At 42.0% G+C, this 20,960-nt stretch overlaps 1 protein-coding gene across 2 annotated transcripts in view; it reads right to left on the minus strand.

Moving 5' to 3' along the window:
• The window catches only part of SPAG16 (sperm associated antigen 16), a 359,782-nt gene that overhangs the window by 6,942 nt on the left and 331,880 nt on the right, over positions 1-20,960 (minus strand). The window lies entirely within an intron of this gene.

Here is a 20,960-nt window from a genome sequence, read left to right on the forward strand (position 1 = left end):
ACTGCAACAAGGACTTACAGCACAAGATCTTAGAATGAGCCAACTCACTTCTGTTTGGCTTTCAGCAGGACAGCAACAGTCAGGCCTCCTAAACAGGAAGGCAGCTTTTCAGGCTGAGTACGGCCATATAGTGCAGGTGTCCTAGATCCAAGGATCGTAAAAAGGTAGTAACAGGAAAGTCAGTGCAGAGAAGCTTCTGAGACAAATTACGCAATAGACATTTACAAAGGTGGAAAGCGATTCCCCTGGAACACAGAAAAACCTCAAATTACCCAAGCAGTGTGTTAGCAGAAATTCAATTCACATCTTTAAAAATCAGCATGTAGACATTTGGCCTGGCTGATAAATGAGTGTGGAGAGGGATGTGGCCTGATGCACTTCCCTCCAAAGAGTAGAGGCGTGGAGTAATGTCTGGCCGATGGAAAAAGAGGACTTCTCTTAACTTCCTGCTCTGTGGAACTGTGACCTAGATGAAGGGACATTATTCCCAGAGCTTAAACAGATCTCAGAACTCGACAAATCCTTTTTCAAGCAAGAAATCACCAGAAAGTTACTCTGAGCAAAGAAAGCATTTATCTGATAGAAGAAAATCCTTTATATAAAAGAACTTTAATCCTTTTTATAAGGATTTCTAGACTCAGACCATTACTGTAAAGCTCCCTTTCAGCTGGACTTGAGCTTGTTTATATTACATTTTAGTTGGCCTTTTTGGTAGCATTTTGGATTTTTAAAGTAGTTTCAAAACAAAGCAAAAAGTATTAAAGCAGAAACTTTTGAAGCAGAGTCTTCAAGATGTTAAAACCTTTCTGGATGTGTTAATGAGGCATGTTGAATATATTAAAAATAAGGTATTGAGAATAAAAGGAAAATACCTTCTGTCTAGGACTGGAGTTTTGAAATGAAAATGTCTGTCAAAGAAGAGTATTTTTATGCATATAATAGGAAGGCACTTGTCTAGCTCTCAGTGTTACCTAGAATACCTGTATGTGGGCACATGTGTAGGTCTGTGTTTCCAAGGGAATCTACCTTGAGGTAAAAAATGGATGAGGAAGAACCAAGCCATCCTGGCAAAAATCCTTGGATTGCTACCGAGTGCGGGACCTCGGGCCCACCAAGCTGTTCTGAAATCAAAAATTCCGAAAGGCAGCATTTGGTTTTTAAATCACCACTGAAGGGGAGGTGTTGAGTGACACTGCATCCACAGGGAGCTGCCAGGAGCCCTGGCAGGGCAGTAACAGGTTGGCTGAGAAACTCCCGAGAAGGTGACATCAGTACCGGAGCTGCTGCAGTTGTGCTTGTGCTGCCCAGGGCAACAACATGACAAAAATGTCACATTTTAAGAAAGCAACAGAGGAAAAGAGGAAAGATCAGTATCATCTGATGCTCTTCAAAAAGGAATAAATCACCATAAAATTATCTGCAGGAGTTGCCAAGCTGAACCTCTGCTTGCAAAGGAACTTTCTGAAAGACTTTTTATGTGATGGCAAATGCTCCAGAGCATGGTTACAGTTCACATTCAGATCTTGTTCTGAAGAACAAGCTTTCCTCTTCTGTTAAACTTACATATTGGAAGCAGCATGCCAAGTACTGTACTGCAAGTAACACTATCTCCAGGACACATTAGCTGTTTTCTCGGTGTTTGAAGAGTCACACTTACATTAAATAAAAACTTTCATTAAGACAAATAATACTTACTGATGAGAAAATGAGAAAAATTAAGTCACAGCAAATTTCTGTCACCACAAATTGAAAATTATTCTAGCTTCTGCTACAAGTAAGGTCCCTGAATACAGATTTGGGTGCAAAAACATGCTTTGCTCTGAATTTCTTACTTGGCTGCAGCTGTATGTGTTTAAGGCATTGCTATATCTCACTTTTAAGAATTCAGTGAAGGTGAGTGGTGTATAGAGATGAAAAATTTCAGGTGTGCAGGAACATAGCTCTGACTAATGGAAACACTGGTTTAAAAACATTCAGAGAATAGAAGATAACCTTTGTATTAATGCTCTGCTCCTTTGCTTTTCCCCACTTTGAGATGCCTGCAGTCATTCAGTTAAAGCCTCCCTGATCCTCCTCCCTTTCTCAAGTGGTAAGATGGATATGCTTGTGTTACAGAAGATGAGACTGGGATGTGAACACTGATTTATTTTTCCCTTGGACAGCATATGCATCATCCTTTCCATTAACTCTAAGGGAATGACCAGATGTGTAATCGCTTTTTGACACGGAGTGGGATTCATTTCATCTGACCTTGCCATCCCACAGTGGATTCAGTTCATCCAGGCTCCTCCTGCAGTTACCAGGGAGGAAAAACTCCCTTTTCCCAGGAGCTCCCTGCCTCTCTGGGACAGCAGGTGGCCGGCTCTGCGTGCTGACTACAGAAGGACCTCCACAGCTCCTTCTCAGACAGCTCAAGCAGGGTGACACTCAATCCCAGGCAGGACTTCCAAGAAGGCACCTCAAAGACATTTTTAAAGAAAATTCCCTAACTTGCACTGCTGGGAGACGTGTAAACCTGAGCATCTGCAAATGAACCTAGACACCTGTATCCATCCAGGGGCTTAAATACCATCGAAAGCCAGACTTACATAGGCAATGACCTCTATTAAACCCAAGTCTCAATCATTTGGTGCAACTCTCATGCTGTGGCAACAATCCATAATTTCAGTAGCATTTGATAGCAAAGCAGACTGTATGCATCGTCAACATTTTGTAACCCTATTAACTCTGAGATAATGGACTTGTCTCTGCTATATTTCTAAGCTTATTGGAATGGACTGTAATTAGCACTTTCTTTTTTTAATACAAATCTCTTGACCCCCAGAGCCAGTTCTTATACCACAGCTAATAACCACTGCAGGTGATCAAAGCCTGAGATGGAGGTGGACGCAGACCTCGAAGCCAAACTTCAGTTTACTTCCAGAGTTTAAGTAGGAGTCACGAAAAATACTGCTTCAGACAAAAAGCACTTTTGAGGGAAAGTAATATTTATTTTGCTTTGCCTCAAAATGTTCTGCTTAAGTGTTTTACCTCTGAATATGCTCCTTAAAGAGGTTCAGTGTTGTTACGAGCCCAGATGAGAGCAGCTCTGGCTAAACATTGTGTATTCCTAATGCTTTTTGCACTCATCAGTCTTTCCTAGCAAGTAAGATCAGGAAACACTTCTGTTTTGTCCTTAAAGCTAGTTTCTTGTTAGCATTATTATTTCAAGCTTAGATGATGATCTAATGTACGTGGATTCTGGTTTCTGTCAAGCCAAGTCCTTTGCTACACGACGCTCCTGGGAGATGGAGGCTCATGTGGTGTGGGCCCTGCTGAGGTGGCTGGAAAGCCAGGCTTGGCTTGTGCTGTGTGTGCCTCCAGCTTAGCCTGAGGTTCCCCTCCTGACTGTGCTGTATCCCATCTGCTGTAGCTGTCTGGGCATCTTCTCTGGTGACTGGAAAGAGATGAGTGGGATAAAATGTGTCGTGCATGTCCCTACTCTCTGTTTACTCCATGGCTAGCTTGAACAAATTATCTCATTTTTAGGTAGTCAAATAGATGGGGCTCAATGCCACCCTTAAACGTCAACTCTCCCAACTCAAGTTGGGGTTTTTTTGTTTGTTTGTAAAACTTCCAGGATAAAAAAATTGGAGATTTTAAATCTTAATCAGTGCAGCCTTCAGATGTTGCCTACACTGTCACGATGATACAAGTGAACCAACATTGCAGAGTGACTTTTATCTTTCTTCCACATTACAACTAAATAGTATTTCACCATGGTAGTAAAACCAGACAGACAGACAGACACACAGGAAGACTCTGAAAACAAAACAAAAACCCAGAAGTAGAAAACTGGGCTTAATAAAATCTTCTCCAAGTACAAGCTCCAAGAGTCTCCCTTTAACTTAAACATGTTATTGTCAACAGTGGCATCTCTGTTCGGCTATTCCCTTAACTAAACATTCCTATTACTGTCATTCCTTGGGCTGTCATATTCACTGCCGTGACAGCACAAACACTGTGCTGTAAAATCTGTCAGAGAGGCCAGTTGATTTCCTACATCTTCTGACACTTGCAGGTCTTTAATATCAGGCTGTCAGAACACCTAAGAGAAAGGCGGGTGCTTCCCTGTTCGGGGCTGTTACTGTGACTACCATCACACATACTTTAATCATTAGCCTTATACTACTGTGAAATCCTGACTTTTATGCCCTTGGAGTCCCACGCCAGAAAATGCTGTTGGTATAAATCTATCGTAGAGGTTAGCTGGCTCACTTACCCATGGAGTTCTATACGTAAAATGAAGCCTTTATGTTTTACAAAGCTTATATAGTGTTTTCTTAAACTGTCTTCTGTGAGATTTTTTGGTTTTTGTTTTTTTTTTTTTTTTTTTTTTGCAGAGGGGAGCTGTAGTAGGTGTAACAATTACTCAGTGACAGGCGTAGGTGAAACTCAGCTGCTTAAAATAAACCTCTCTGTGCCAGGACCCTTTTGTCTTTAGGTATACTCATGGAGCAAATGAGCTTGGTGGGCAGTGAGTTTTCTGTAATGCAAAACTCTTTTGATTCAATATTAAAATGAAACTGAGAGAAGAACAAGAGTAAATCAGACCAGAGCAGTCCCTGGTCTTCAACTGTTTATGGCACTCCCTTCACAGGGAGAAGAGCATCTATAATCCTGCTCCTGCTTGGCTGTTGTCCCCCAGTGACAGTGAACAAAGTGTTCCTGGGCAAATAATTATCCTGGGATAGCCCTTTTTGTATCTTTCCTGTTCTAGCATTCCACTTGGATGCAAAGAAAAATAAATGAAGAGCTGTTAAGGAAGATTTTATAGCCCCCAGATCAAGGTGCTGCTGATAGGCAGAAGTCTCTGCTACTAGCAGCAGTCCAATTGATCACACGGTGTGACAGAAGCCACACGGTCGATGGATTTAGGAAACCCCATTCCAAGAACAAACAGTGTGATAAGCAAAGCATGTACTTCCAGGTGGTATGAGTCAGGTAAGCCACCAGGAACCATAGATGAATGTTGTGTAGCTTTAAGTGACTGTACTGATGCTCCCAGAGTTTCTGCTCACAGAGAGCAGAACAAAAATTTAGGTCTTTAGTGGTTTAATTGCCGAAGAACATTTGCTGCAGGAACCTAATAACTTTTTAATGTGTGAATCCATGAACAGCCCGCAAGAGCATTACTGGAGAATCAACAGAGTTGTAGCTGAGGCAGAGGTAGGACAAGTTTGGAGATCAGTTCCAATAAGTGCCTTGCTGCCTGACAGCCCAGTTCATTTAATTTCCCCGGGCCTCAGCTCCCCATCCACAACAGAAACTGAATCACCATTTTGTTCAGCTCATCTCTTTAGGCTGACTGGGGTGGGAACTCCTACAGCTTGTCCATTCTTAAAAAAATAATAAAGAATCACAGAATGGGTCAGGTTGGAAGAGACCTTAGAAGTGATGCAAGGCAGCAGCAGATCTGCTGGCTCTGTGTGCACACAAGGCATCGACTGAACCTTGGGGGATAACACACAGCATCACCCCCCTGGATACAAAATCCCCTCACCTGTCCTCAGGGAATGGCCAAACCGAGCAGGGAGTGTGGGCTGGCTGCTCCTGCTGCCTGGAATGGATGCTGCTGTCGGGGTAACAAACGCCGTCTGTCATCACGGTATTTATGACACTAATGCTGAACTGCTGGACAGCATCCAATAAAAATCTATGGTGAGGTAATGGGACGGAGCTAGGGAGTGCTGAAAAGGAATCCCCAGCTAATACAGCTCTGATGGCTTTGAGTATACACAGAATATCTTGTCATACTACAGCTAAGTGATAGTTAAATAAACAACAAAGGTAATTGTAGGGTACTTCAGTCGCTTTGCAGATTTATGGTGCTTTGAAGGCAGTTCCTTGCAGTGGTCCCTGCCAAGGTTTTCAGCTTTTGACTCCTGTGCTTTAAGTGTCTGAAAGATATGAATTGTGTTTCACTTGCTGTCCTGGACTGACTGGGACATTGCTGCTTTTATTCACAGCCAAAAAAAATTTTTAATTCTTTATGGATTATTCATCCCTTGCCTGAGAAGCCAGCATAGGTCAGGTCTGAATGAGTTTGTCTCAGACCTTGCAGACTTGCTGCTCTTTCAAGCCTAAGTCTGTGACGTGCAACAGTTTCCAAAATTAAAATGTCCTGTTAGACCCAAGTAGTTTCTGATATATTAGATTAAGATATAAAATCTAACTGCAAACCCCTTGAACTGTGCTCCTTTTCCTTGAACTTGCCATTTGCAACCTTACTGATTGCTTGGACACGTTAGTTGCTGTTTCCTGTGCTCATAGAGCCAGTTACACATGAAAATTGTGGAGGTAGGGCTTTGTAAATCCAATCTATCCCTTTCCTAGGACTGCATAAGCATGGGTAGATTAAATTATTCTCATTTAAATCCAGGTTTCCAAAGCAACCCTGTCAAATAGAGGCATCCACCTTTTTCATCTGCTGGATTACTCTGGCTAATACTTAGGCTGTCATGGTCTCCAAAAGAAGGAAGACTGCAGTTCTCCTCCACCACTGTATTATCTTTTCTCATTGCTTTTTTATTTTGGCAAACCTACAGTGATAGGAGGTAATACTAGCTTGTAAGGTCTGAGAAGAATTGAATGCAAATCCCAATGCACAGCTTTCATATCTAAGTATGTAATTTTCTGCAACCTCCCTGTCTCCTCCTGATTTACCCAAAAAGCTGGTGAATACTTTGCTGTTCTCCTTTTCTTTGGAAACATATGCTGTGCTCTAATAGCTCTTTTCCTTCTCCAGCAATAATTTTCCTTCTTCTTGTACTGAAGCTCAGCACTTTCCTGCAGATGTTGTTCTCAGTCTAGCCTGATTCTTCTATGTCCTCTTCTGCATCACTCCAGTTCTTTACTCCACGCTCTTTATTCTTCACTTTCTCACCTGTGCCCCAGGTGGTCCCATGGCCATCCATCCATCCATCCATCCATCAGGATAACACATCCTTTCCCCACTTCCAGCTCCACACTAAACCTGCTCTTTTCCTGACACATTTCCAACTTGAAAAACTGGTTTGAACATTTTTTGTGAGTTACATGTTCTTTTGACAATTTCCAAATAACATCTTTGTCATTTAGCTTCCTAACCAGCATATCAATGCAGCCAGGCTCCTGTAACTCCTGGATTACTAAATCACATACATGACTATTCTGATGAGACAAAAAATGATGGTACAGAAAATCACTTGCAAAGTCCATCCTCCAGCCAGAATTTAAATGCCTTCTGTATTATTCTTAATTGGAAGTTGCTTATTACTACTGTCCTGACATAGTCCTGTGAGGAATTACAGGAATTAACCTGAGCTATTAAAATGCACAATTTTCGTTGTCAGAACACAAGCCTTACTCTTGCAGTGCCATGTGTTTTGGGCCAGCACAGACCCAGGCCCTGCCCAAGAAAATCTTTGGCCACATGGTGGGAGAGGATTATCAGCCACGTCTCAAGAAAGAAACCTCAGCCTTTGTATTTCTTCTCATTTATACACAAAGAATTCAAACAGTGATCTTAGGGCAGAATCCCAGGATCTTATTTTGTGCACAAGGAAGTTGTGGGTTACGTTGTGTTCCTCCTTATTGGGAGAGCCTTTGTTTCAAATATGACCTTGTACTCCTGTGATTCTATTTCCCTGGATACAGATCTCTTTCATCTGTATGCTCCAGGTGAATGGATGATTGCCTAATAGTGTTAATGTTTGTTATTAACTTTTAATAACCTCTATGATTCAATTAATTTGACATTTCCATTAGACCATTGTGTCTGTTCTTTCTTTCCACTGTGAGTCCAGATCTGCCTTTGAGTTAAAGCTGCAAATTGATGCAGCTTCAATAAATGACATTTGTTTTAAAACGGGGCTCCCATCTGGTTCTAGAGTTTCTCAAAGCTGGAAATGCTCGACTGAATTTCTGATTGCAGCAACTACTGAAGGGAAAAACCAGGCTCCACTTCGATATCCAACCTCTCTGAGTCCCATTATCTATCTATCTATCTATCTATCTATCTATCTATCTATTTGTTTCTCCAAAGGTTTGATTCAGATTCAGCTCCTGATTTCTTCATGTAATACATTTGCCATGGAGTTGGTTTGGTTTCACAAGGGCTTTAGCAACATAACCAAAGCAACCATGCCAGGCTGCATAAATGGAATTTCAGCAAGTACTTCTGAACAGAACCTCTTCCCCAAATTGTTTTTCTGTAATTGAAAAATGTCTTTCAAATGGAACCACTTAGCATAGCTCTGAACTCTATCCAGGATGGTCATAAACTGCTGCTCACAGGCTAAGGGCCAAGATTTTAACATCAGATACAAATGCAGTAGCAGATGCCAATACTGCCAACACCAAAATTTGGCCTGATGAGCTCCATTTTCAAGGGTTTGTTTCTTTGTTCTCATTTCTGCTTGCAAAATCAAGGAGTGCAATGAAAGCAGAGCTCAAATGAAATATTCTTTGGGAAAACTCAGCATGAAAACTCTCTCCAAGCCAGGCTTCAGCTCTGCCTCAATCTTATCCCAAATAACCTAAATAGCTTGTGATGGAGCCTTCTCCAGAATTTCATATTCTTTATGGGCAATAAGCAGGCCAAGAGCCTCAGTATCAGCTTCAATTCTTTTCATCAAAACATCCCAGACATATATAATTTCAGCACTTCTTCCCTGATGTCTGCAGTGAATCACCTTTAGCTTCTGCCTGTACCCCTTTCAATGGTATCCATTCCCCAGCTACACCAATTCAAACTTCTTTCTCCAAAGACATCTTATTCCTTTAGGTATTTTATCTTCTCCATTCCACCTGTTTACCTTTCAATGTCTCATTTCCTGATTCACCCAGCAGTCTTTACACCCAAAAGTTCCACAACCCAAATATTGATGCTTTCTTCAAAAACATGGAAGACTTGAACAAGATCAACTGAAACCACTGATGTCAAATTTCCTCAATCAGAAACCTGTTCAGCAGGGTTCCTTCAGCTCCAGCAAAGGCACCTGCACTTTAATGTTCTTCATATCCTTGGTAATGGCTGTTGAGAGAACAGCCTTTCAAGGGACTGACTGCAAATTCAGACGTCTGAACAGCACAGACACTGCAGTGGCTTCACAGGTAGAGATGTGTCAGCAGTGAGTCAAGAAGGCGTGAGAGAGGGGAAAAATGCCTCTTGTATCAAACAGATCGTTCTTGTTTTACCCCAACACCTCTGTAGGTAGCCACCATGCCACCACCTTTACCTTCACTCTGTCCTCATTACTGGAGTACAACTCAGGCTTTCACAATTACTTGGGGCACCGAAGTCTCAGCTTCTGCTGAAAGCTGTTTCCATTTGGCATCCAGCCCTCAATTACATTTCTGGTTAATACCCCTGGTGCACTAAGAACTGCCCCAATTCCATTTCACAAGCAATGATGAACCACTGGCCTCTCCTAGACAACAAACAAACAAAGGACTTTGGTGCCTTGCAGCTGGTAATCAAGTAGGAAAGAAATGGAAGTTTCAAAAAGGGATCCAGCCCAAGGAAAATCCTAGTTTCTGTATTTACTGCAGCTGTTCCTGAGCTAGCATGTCTGGGATAACAAGGATGAGAAGTCCAGCAGACAGATGATAATGACTAGAAATAATTTGGTATTATCTGCTTCTCTATCCCTACTGGTGGAGTAGTTTGTTTCTTACAATTTTGGTTTTGCACCACAAGAAATAATGGGAAAATTACTGATTAAATCTGAGGTCTTAAAGACATGAAGTATTTGTAATAATGTCATAGGTTAGCAAGCATAGTCCCGGAAGTGATGTTCTTGCAAAGGGGTGCTTACAGCTTCCTCTGTGACCTGACAGAACCTATCAGCTGGCCAGTTTGAATATGGACAATTCTTTAAGCCACTTAAAGTTGTGACCGCCTCTGTGATGCACACTTAAGAATCAGAAACTCCGAGGCAGAGCCTCTCTCTCTCATTTCTGGTGCTGGGACAGGTGGCTGCGGGCCCCCTGCGGCGCCATGGCCCTCCTGGAGCCGATGGGCTCTGTTCCACCCACGGAAACCCCCCACATCCCTGTTGTGGGCAGCCGGAGCAGCCCGGCTCCCCCTCTCCAGTGCGGCCAAGATTCAGCTGAAGCTGCCCTGCTGTCTGGCAGAGATCATGTGACCAACAGCAATAAGCGACATTCCAGCTGCAAGGCCTAGGTGAGATTAACCCTTTTAGTGCTGTGAAGAGCTGAAAACCTGAGGGAGAAGAAAGAGGAGATGCTTAAAGCTGAAATTCTGTTGTAAAGCTATGATGCATCAGAGTACCCATTGTAATTTCATGAAGGCATGGGGGGTGGAGCGTTCAACTTGTACTTGAGAGCAAAAGCACCTGCGCTGAGATAGGCAGGTGCTGAAGCAGCTGTAATTTAATTGAGAAGTTTGAACAGGGAGTGATGGAAGTCATGAGGACTTTTGCTCCAAATGGAAAAGGAGAAAACCTCAGTTCCTAGAGATGCTCCCAGAGATAGTCCTAGAGATGAAGATGAGGAGGACCCTTTGCTCCCAGGGAAGGAGAAGGGCCTCTATTCTTAGAGATGAAATGCTCCCAGAGATGGGTGAAGAGAACTTTTGTTTCTGAACAGCTCAACCTTAAAATTGTTCCCCAAAAAACTTTCAAGAGTGGACCCTGGAAAGCAGTTGTGGGAAAAGCTGCAAGTCGTGAGAAGGGACTCACATGTGAGCAGAGGACCAACCCGGGCAGCTGGCTCCTTGTGATAATGTTTTCATAGCATGGGCAAGAGAGACTCCTCTTCCTAAATGGACTGAACAAGGTTATTATGGAAGTGGTAAACAGACTGAACATCTCAAGGGCTGTCTTTTTACATTGTCAGTGGGAGAAGGGAGAAAGGGGGGGGGGGAGGAGAAGTGTTCTGAACGTGTGGTATGTTTTTTTTTTCCCCCTTATTTAAGGTCTGTTAATAAATTTCTTTATACTCTTTCAAGTTTGGTGCCTGCTTTGCATTTCTCCTAATTCTTATTTCACAGAAGGTAAACAGTAATGAGTATTTTGGACCAAACCACTACAAATAACTAGTATGAGAAAATCATTTAACTCTTAGAATCTCCTGATTAACATATAATTCATGTGATTCTTTTTATTGTTAAAAATACAGTTTCATTTAAAGATAATCTTCTAATCCACTGTATTAAAAAGCAATTATGGCAAGAGCGCATTAACTAAGAATCAGTTGGGCATCCCAGAGACACAACAGATCCAGGACTTTATTAGAACACACTCATGTGGAGGTGACTGAACTACTGGGAAGGGCATCACTTAATCCACTTAATTATTTAATGCAACAGGATTTAATTTGCTAATGAAATTAATGAAATTGTTGGATACTGAAAACAGGCTGGCTTATGCACGCCCACCATGGCATCACGGATACTGCTCCCTCTGTTTGCAGACACTGCAGGGGTGAGGGGGTTGTGTGCAGCATCAACATTGAGAAAGGCTTCCCAGAAACCTTTGAAGTGGAATTTAGAAACTGAGATGCAAGAGGAAGAAGCATCTGTAATCAAGCCATCCTGTGCACAACACCACAGAGCTTCTGCATGCGCCTCTGGCCTGTGTGGGATACACAGATACATTTAAAGAAGGGTGGAATCCTTAAGTGTAAAGTTTTAGACAGAAGGGTGGAATCTCTTAATTAAAGAAACTCCATTGTTTTGGACGCTAAACAGAGATTCTACTTAAAAATTAAAATCACATTTTCCCTTAGTACCCAAATATCAATAATTCAAATACTTAAGTCAGCGAAAACGGTAGAGTATTGGATCTGCATGAACAGAAGAAGTCAATGGCACATTCAGGATTAGAACTTGAATCTGTTTCTCAGAACATCTCCTTTTGAAATTCTCTTTGTGCTACATGGATCAGTTCCCATCACTCTGGCTGCCTCAATAGGATGTGTAGACTAAGACTTTAATTCCCCTGAAAGACCCAGGCATATTACAAATTGTTAGCATCCTCCACTGTCTGTATATGAAATTCACATACCTATTTGTCTTCTGCACAACTATATTTCAATCCTGATTTCATTGGTAACTTGTACTGTATTTGGATTAATTATTAAGTGAAAATGAACATCATTATGTGTGGCAAAGATGAAAAGCTTATCAATGGAGAAGTAGAATTCCCTTGTTGAGGGAATTGTAGTCACTGCCTCTCTGAGTGTATTATGAATGCACACATGATTAACTGAAGTTCTTCACCTGTATCTCAGGTAAACCAATGCCCCTCTTTGCTATATTCAAGCTGCAAGCTTTAGGTGCTCTGAAAACAGATTATGGCCCCTGCAGCTTTATATTATTTATTGATATTAGCTGCATCTTGGTAATCTGCCCCATGCAAAGAGAGAAGCTTCCTTGTTTCAAAGTCAGATTTATGTGGACAGCTGATTCCAGACTGTTTAGAAGTCTGGCTAGGTTTGAAATATGACAGTACAAAAGAAATCCAGCCTGAGTAGATATTTGTTTGTGTATAGTAATGATTGTTTCTTAAACTTCAGCTCACTGTGGTTTTATAGCAAAGGCAAGCACAGAAACCTGAAACTATCTCAGATTAACCTGGTTTTAATTGGACTCGCTCTCTCACTTGTGAAAAAATGAAATACAAGCAATATTAAAAAAATAAACCATAATTAAGTTGAGGCTACATAGGGGCTGGGCAGGAAACAGCAAGAAGAGAGGCAGGAATGCAATGGGAAAAATCCCTTACTGGATGAAACCACTATTTTTTTCTTGGTGGATGCCCCACAACATTGTGGCTATGAACACTGTTGACACCAAAGGATGTCAAAAAAATTAAACAAATAAACAAGAAAAACCAGAAAGAGTATTTGATGGTAAGTGTTTGTAGGAGGAGGAACGACTGACTGGCTTGAAACAACCAGGTGGGAAGTGGAGGAAGAACAGGGCAAGCTCTGTGTAGGTGGACCCAAAATGGACCCCAAGTTCTTGGTACAATCTGTTTTGCTGTCTCTGGGACTCACTGGGTGGGGAGCGTGGTTAGTGAAAATAAGAATGTCATTGATTACTGGTTTTGTATTTTTAATGGTGTAGCTGCTGTCCATTGTGATCACCCATCCCATCTCTTCCCTTTCTTCCCTCTTTTCTCCCTCTGTCCTCTGTGTGAAAATCACCACCATGGAAGAAGATTTGGAGTGAGCAGCAGCAGAAGAGGAATTATGGAGTGTCTGAGCCATGGGGTGGTGTCCGACTGAAATGTTGCTGGTTCATGGCTCAAATCAGTCACTTGCAGAAGCAGACGCTGCTCTGCTGACCATGTGCCTGGGAACAGTCCAGGGAATGTGCCACAGGGAAAGGGAGGAGAAAGATACAAATGACAGTCCCTGGAATCACCCATGGGGGACAGAGCACTGGGAATCCTCCAGAGACAATGGATAATTCCCACTGCCTTGCATTTCTGGAGTGGAATGAGAAACTTCATTTCTGCTGATAGGTCCTAAGCATTATAAAAGCAGCTAAACAGAATTTCCAGAGTTAGGAAAAGCAGCTTCCCAAGTAAGCACAATGATATCCTGAGATGAACTGTGAATGGGTTTGCCATATGTTCTTGCCATTACTTCACGAGTCAGCATTCCTGTTTCCCTCCCATCTCTTCCCATTTCAAGACAAAACAAAGCTAAGGCAATGTTGGGAACACATCCAACTTGCTTGAAGAACAGAGGTTTTCTCAGCCTGTTTGTGTGTGACTGAACTCAAGCTGTATTTCTGTTGCTTCGTTTGCACAGTCTGGGGCCAAGCTGGGCGTTTCTCAGTAAGAGTTCTCATTTAGCAGGACAGGTAATTCACTGATGAGATGAACTGTTCAGGCAAATTCCCCACACTAGCCAGGCTTTTGCTTCTCATGTGCACATGCAGCTGATCTGTTACTCTTTGCAATGCACACATGAATCTTTCCCTGCATTCTCACCAACGGCTGCATTCCAAAATTTTGACATCAGAGGCAAATACCAAAATCGACCTCCAAGTCAGCTCTCTCTGTTCCCACTACTGTTGAGCTCCAGATTTCTGATCTTAGAACCTGAAGGAGAATAAATGTATGGTTTGTATTTGATTTATTTCTATGTTATTAAATTTTGCTTGTGCTTCACCCAGGTACAAGCAACAGCATGCGCTTATTTCATGCCACAATGGATCATGTCTTCAGAAGTCGTTATTCCCATTGGAAATACTGCAGTTGCTTGCAGGCATGGGAGCATATGATATTCATGACTCCAGATTCTGTGATGGGAATGAAATTCATAGTAAGCTGGTAATTACATCTGGTCCTATCTGTGAAGATACAAGTGCTCAGAGACAAGCATGTCAATACTCTGTGTTTATATTCTTGCAAGATAGGAGAAATTCAATTTTATTCAGCTTTTTCCCAGTGACTTTCTGCAACTATGTATCAGCAGAACTTTTTTCACTTTTTATTTTAAAGATAAATTGCTTGGTGCACTATCAAGGATACTTAGAATTTAAGAATAGAACCTATTAGGCTGTCACTCTTCCAGAGACACAGACCTTCAAGAGTCTGAAGAAGTAGTCTTCATGTGACAGTATAATAAGGATGTCAGGCCCCCTCCCTCCTCCCCCAGTCTTCTTGAATGACACTTTCCCCAGCAGGGAAAATTAATACACTTCAAAAGTTATAACATGCCGGAAAACACACATCAGCCATCAGCATGATTTTCTAAAATGAAGCAGTGTGGAAACCACATTCTTAATCAACTTTCATGAACCAGCTCTCTTCCTTCACTAAAAAAAAAAAAAAAAAGTAAAATTAAAAAAAAGCAGCTTCATAATGCTTTCAGTGTGTAGCATTAGATTTGCTAGTGAAGTGTGGAATATTTTTCTTCTTATGTTATTAAATTTCAAAGACACACTCCTTAGGGCTTGTCTTAAGTCTGTCATCTGTGCTGCAAGTAAAGACTCTTAACAGCTGGACAGCTCCATCCCTGCCCTTGGATCCCACCAGCAAATCCATCCAAGTGGCTGCCCCTCTCCTCGATGCAGCCATTCAGCAGCATGCCAGGAGTGCTGCCATTTCATCTCGGCTCAGCTGGCCCCTGTCCCCTCTGCGAGGTGTCAGTGTCACTTTGCAAGGAGGGGATGCGCTCCTGGGGGTCCCTCAGTGGGGCTGGATCACAGCCAGGAGAGGCTGGTGCCTCACAAGGGGTGGAAAACAGAAGAAAAGCCAGGGAATTTAACTATGGCAAAATAATCAGAGGAAAGAAAAGAGAACAAATACAGAGAAAAAGGAAATGAATATAAATAAGAGGAAGATGACAAAGGATTAAGGACTATGAATCAAGAAAATATTATGTCAACTGGAAAAGCAAACATGCTAGGAAAATAAATTCAGATAAGAGGAAACAATATGAAACAAACCCAGCAGATTCAACTATAAAATAAGAAGCAAGGTATCATTATTGATGTTCTCCTCTCTGCCAGAACTTTTTGTACCTTTCTTCTAAGGGTGTGCAGAGAGCTGTGTGTGCAGTGCTGCCCATCAGTGGGAAATGAGACAAACATGAGCTCAGGGAGAAGAGTGTACGACTTTGTGAAGGTGGGAGGCTTCACTTTCTGGTACTTCTTACAACCTCAGTAGAACTTCAAGGTAGAGAGCAAGCTGAAAACAGATGTCCTTGACAACAATTCATGGCAACAAAAAGGGAACATATGCAAAGCCCCTTGATGTTCATGTCACTGACCTGCCTGTGGTCAGGGAAATATTAAAACTATCTGGCTAAAAACTAACATTTCCCCCATTAGCATCAGACATGTGATGGAGAATCAAAAATGAGTTAGGAAATCCATGAGCAATGCAAGAATCCAGAATTATATCCAGGGCATGCCATGCAAGAGCCGAACCCACATTGTGAGTCTTGCAAGTGAAATGGGAAGGTCTAGAATGGTGTTAAAATAAATAAATCTGAGTTGCAATGTCCCAGAGCCAACCCAGCAGAACAAGATGACTGCAGCATCCCCTAAGGACTTTAAAATCCCAGAGACTGAAGCAGGGCTGTCACTTACACGCGTTTCAGAAGAACTGATCAGTCACAGGGAAAACAAACACTGCCTTTGCACCGTGTTTGCCGCTGAGGAGGCAACTGGTGGTCGGCAGCAGTTTACAGCACTGCCAGTTTCCTGATTAGCTCCCTTAGAAATAAAACAAGCAGAGATGACAGATGATGATGTCCCTATCACTGAGCAATAGCTTTTGCTACACAAATCATGTTATTTTCTGTTTAGAGGAGGCAGTGTGGTTATATCATTAAAGGAATTGCTGACAGCTTCTGCTATTAATGCTCCCAAATGTGCCTCCTGCCATCTGTGATGGGCAAACGATAGAAGCAGGCAATGACTGGCTTCCTGAACTACATTTAATGAAAAAGCAGATTTTTTTGAAGCACAGATCTGTTTCTTAGTGGCCCTTAAGAAAGCTCTTGATATGAGTCGTCTGCTTTGTAAAGTGTGGTAATTTCACAGGGAAGAGCCACAAATTTAAGGAATTTGCACTTAGGAGTGTATTTTCATTCTAAGCAAGTTTGGTGGGAATTGCCTTTGCTGTCAGGACAGAAAACCAGAACCAGGGGGGTTTGGCAACCTGAATCTGAGGCAATGCTGTGTCAGTTTGTACAGTCTCTGTTCATTTTGCTATAACTGCAGCTATGGGGGGCACTGCTGGGGTTAAACATTTTGATTAATTTTCTTTTCTTTTGCAATGTCAGTGTGCTTTTTTGGTTTTTTTGTTTCCTAGAAGGATGCGTTAGTCAACCAAGTTGGGGCTACGATGGCAGCCCCAGATTTCTTGCATCAGCTGTTCAAAAATTTCAATGGATCATCTTGAAAAACAGAGCAAGCTGCAAAATAGCTTGGTTGGTTTGTGGGTTTTTTTAATAAATCAACAGAACCCAACTGACTTAATGCTTGATGATTACTCTGAGCATTTCTGCAAGCACAATGGAAAGGAAAAACCCATACAGGACCGAATTTCACCAACTGGTCAAGTGCTAGCAAATGTGGCTTTGCTGGTAGGCAAGTTAGGTCTCCAATTTATCCTACATAATAAACGTATATTACCTTTTTATTCAAAACTGAAATTATAATCTACTTCTGAATAGCAAAGTTTCTCAGCTCTCTAATATACAGTCCACTAAATACACAGACCTTATAAAGCTTTGTAAGGGTCATAATGAGGTTCTAGAGATGCTAAAAACTGTGTCTTTATTGAAATCTTCAGGTGCAGCATTGCAAGCTGGATTTGCATCTGCTTCAGCTGTTCTCAGAACAAGCATTAAAGAAACTTGCTCTGGAACAGAAATAGATGAATGTCAAACTTTTCTTAAATAAAAAGAAAGGGGGCCTTTGAAAGCGAAGATGAAGAAAGTTGTCCATTTTTTCCTCTTCTCAAGTAAACAATGCAAATAGAAATATTTTTCTCTGCTTATGATAGAAGGATAAAAATATCGCTTTAGGGTCAAGTACAGGACACAAAAGTGAACTGCTGATGTTGCAGGAAATCCTGCATCATCAGTTGCAGCAGCCAGCCCTCAAAAGACAGACCTTTTCTTGAATTACATTATGCTATTCATTTTTCCAAGAAAAGTTAGGGGGGCGAGACTTGCTATGAAAAAACCCTGTAAGCTGTAAACAGTTTCTGTACTGATACACTCTGACCCAGGAAAGAGCAGAAAACAAGGTGGGTGAGGGGCAGGAAAGGCAGCACAGCTGTAAATGTTGCTTGAATCAAGCTCAATCTACAGTTCTACCACAGCATTTGCATACCATGTTATTTTCATCATGAGTAATTACTGAGAAAGAAAAGCAACTCATGGCAGGATAAGAAGTGTAATAAAGAAATCAGTAAAACCATCAGGTGATGTCTATTAAGACCAGATTTAAGAGGGTCATTCTTTTAATTTTAATATTGCCAGCATAAAACATAATTTAATGCAACAGAGCCCAGCTTTTATTTAGGCAGTTACCCTACTGGATTAATATCATAGTAAAAAAAATAATAAGGAAGGTCAATATCTGTATTTAACATTTCTAGTGCCGTATTAATTTAAGAGTGCTCGTGCTCAGCCCATCTTGGGGGAGGGGAAGAATCTTTGGGACAGATCTTTGATTTCAGCATCCAGTCATAGGATCCCAGAAGGGTTTGGGTTGGAAAGGACCTTAAAGCTCATCTCATTCCACCCACTGCCATTGCCAGGGACACTTCCCACTGTACCAGCTTGCTCCAAACCCTGTCCAACCTGGCAGCAGGATAAGAGACATCTTGTGCTGTCCCAGGAGGATCCCTGAGCTTGGAACCTCATCCCAGAGACTCAGTGATGAGCACGTCATCCCATCCCATGTCCATGTGCAGAGACTCAGTTCTTCCATCAGCACACTTCTGATCTTCATCAGTGTCACACCAGGGTAATTAAGGAGGAGAATCCACCCCGATCCCTCTCTCGTGTGTGTCTCAGCTCTCATCTGGAGCCTCACAGACAGGAATCAGAAAGCCAAGGGTTTCCTCCCAAGGAAGAAAAGGCAAAGTGCTGCTGCACGGCCAGTGCTTTGCCATTAGATCCTCCTTACAACCACCAGATGTGGCAGAGGAGATAAGACAAGGGAGAGATCAGGTTCCTGCATATTCTCCTTCATTTACATTAAGTAACTTTGTATCTGAGCAGAAAGCTGGATGCAGAATACTCGGGGAAAAATCACTGGAAGGCAGATTTGCTCACAGTTCTCATCTCGGCGTCCTTTTGCACACGAAATTCCCATTAACTTGTGCATTTGAAACAGGATTCTACACAAATTTGCCTAGCATCCTCAATGTATATTGATTTAGATACCAGAACAAAAACCAGTCAGTCACTGCATACTGCTCTGTGAAGACACCTCAAAAACACAACCAAAATTCTCTTTTAATTTGATATTTGAAATTTTGTGTCCACACTGGGAGAGTGGGAGATTTCCCAGGGAATTTTGAACTACTACTACTTCCAGGTAGATAGGGGGTGGGACTAAATGATATTTAAGGTCCCTTCCAATCCAAACCATTCTGTGATTCTATGATCCAGCCATCCATCCAAATATTACAGGGAAGAGCTGGGTCTGTGATAGCTGCAGATCAAGGAGGCTGTGCAAGAGCTGTCATTCCCAGGGGATTTATGTCCTGTAGTGCCCTGGCAGCAGCTGCTGTGGTTGCTGACAGGATCTACTGGGGAGGGATGTGAGTGCCCTTCCCTTCTGCTGGGGCACTGCACAGACTTGTCAGGAGCTCCAAAGCCTCTGCAGGAAGCTGCCAGACAGAAGAAGATTGGGTCTTATTCAAATGGGCATAAACCCCACGTGGAGACAGAGAGAAAAACGTGGCCAGGGAAGACATGTACAGGGTAAATAATTAAGAAAGCACAATGCTGAGAAAATGAAGCTTTGGAGAAAGCAGCAGAAATCCGTGTGCTCATTGGAATGAGAAATGTGACATTTAAATGGCTCACAAAGTTTCTAGGAGCAGTCAAGGCAGGCGTGCTGTTACAGCGTTTAAGGGATTTCAGCCCTTGTGCTTCAGGCCATAAGGCAGTGGCACCTGCCTGAGGCTGGCCAGAACCATGTTCCCCCCTGCCACATTATTGCTGAATTGTTCATTATAGGGGTTTTAAAGCATTTTCTGAAGCATCTGCTCTTGGCTCCTGTCAAAGGCAAGGCACTTTAGCAACTCCAGATGAACCATTGCTCTATTGTGTTATGACAATTTCTCTATTCCTACAAATGCCTAGATTAAACTCCATTTTCATTTCAGCTAAATGGTTCACTTTACAAAAATAGCTCCTGGAAATACTTGATGGAAAAAAGAGAGGACAGTCGCCTGAATATCTTGCCACTATGATAATTAAAATATAATATCAAGGGCTTTGCCTAGAAATTATTTTAATCAGAATTGTATTATACTGTGCAGTGTAATGGCAGGCCACAGATACTCCCAGTCAATTGACAACCCATCACAGTGGATGCAGGAGCTTAGTTTGATGCCTGTTTAGTTACTCTGTGGCACACTGTGACAAACCCTCTGAAAGGTGAACCTGGATTGCAGCAGTCCTTGAAAGTAAAGAAAACATTAACTAGAAAGCCGGGACGAATTTAGCAAGGCTGACAGTGCCAAAAGAGTTCCTTGCAAGAACAATGAAAAATTATCCCTGGGGTTTAAGCTAAAAAAGGGCACTGAATGATTTCCGAAAAAGTGGAAACTCTTTTGATTTTAAATCCTTGTAAAGCAAAGTCAAGTTGAAGCTGTCACTGTAATCTGAATGGAAGTTTCATTTCAAATCCCTCACAGCCTATAATGTTCTGATTTTAAAGGTTAAACAAGCAGTAGAAGCACAAGTTTATTAACCCTTGTCTTCCCCTCTCCCAAACCCCAAACCAACTAAACATAAACCAGTCTAACTACCTGGAGGCCAAATTTAACTTGGTTGCTGACAGCTGGTGGAAACACTGTAGAGCAAGAAAACAGGAGCTCTACCAAAATGAAAAATGATGTCTAAGAAGATTTAGTTCATCTTAAACTCCTGGCATCAGCTGCTTCATAAAGGAGAGAGAGAGAGAAGGAAAAGTTCTCTTTGGAGCACTTTAACAGACACGAACATAAGGAAAATGTCTTGTTCCTCTTTCCCAGTCTGATCTGTCAGAATGAACAATTCCCAATCCAAATCAATCTCCTCCTTACACTCTCTCAAAATACTTTGTTTTACAACATGCTGGCTAAGATCATTTACAGCTCTCCCGAGTCCTTTTTTCCCCCTACAAAACCTGGGAGATACATCTCTCTTCCCTCCAGAAGAGGGAGGACTTATGCTAATTAAATTGATTCCCCTTTACAATGGGGGAATGTTCTTCTCTG

This window comes from Corvus hawaiiensis, chromosome 7 (assembly GCF_020740725.1).
Source record: "Corvus hawaiiensis isolate bCorHaw1 chromosome 7, bCorHaw1.pri.cur, whole genome shotgun sequence".
Classification (NCBI taxonomy): domain Eukaryota; kingdom Metazoa; phylum Chordata; class Aves; order Passeriformes; family Corvidae; genus Corvus; species Corvus hawaiiensis.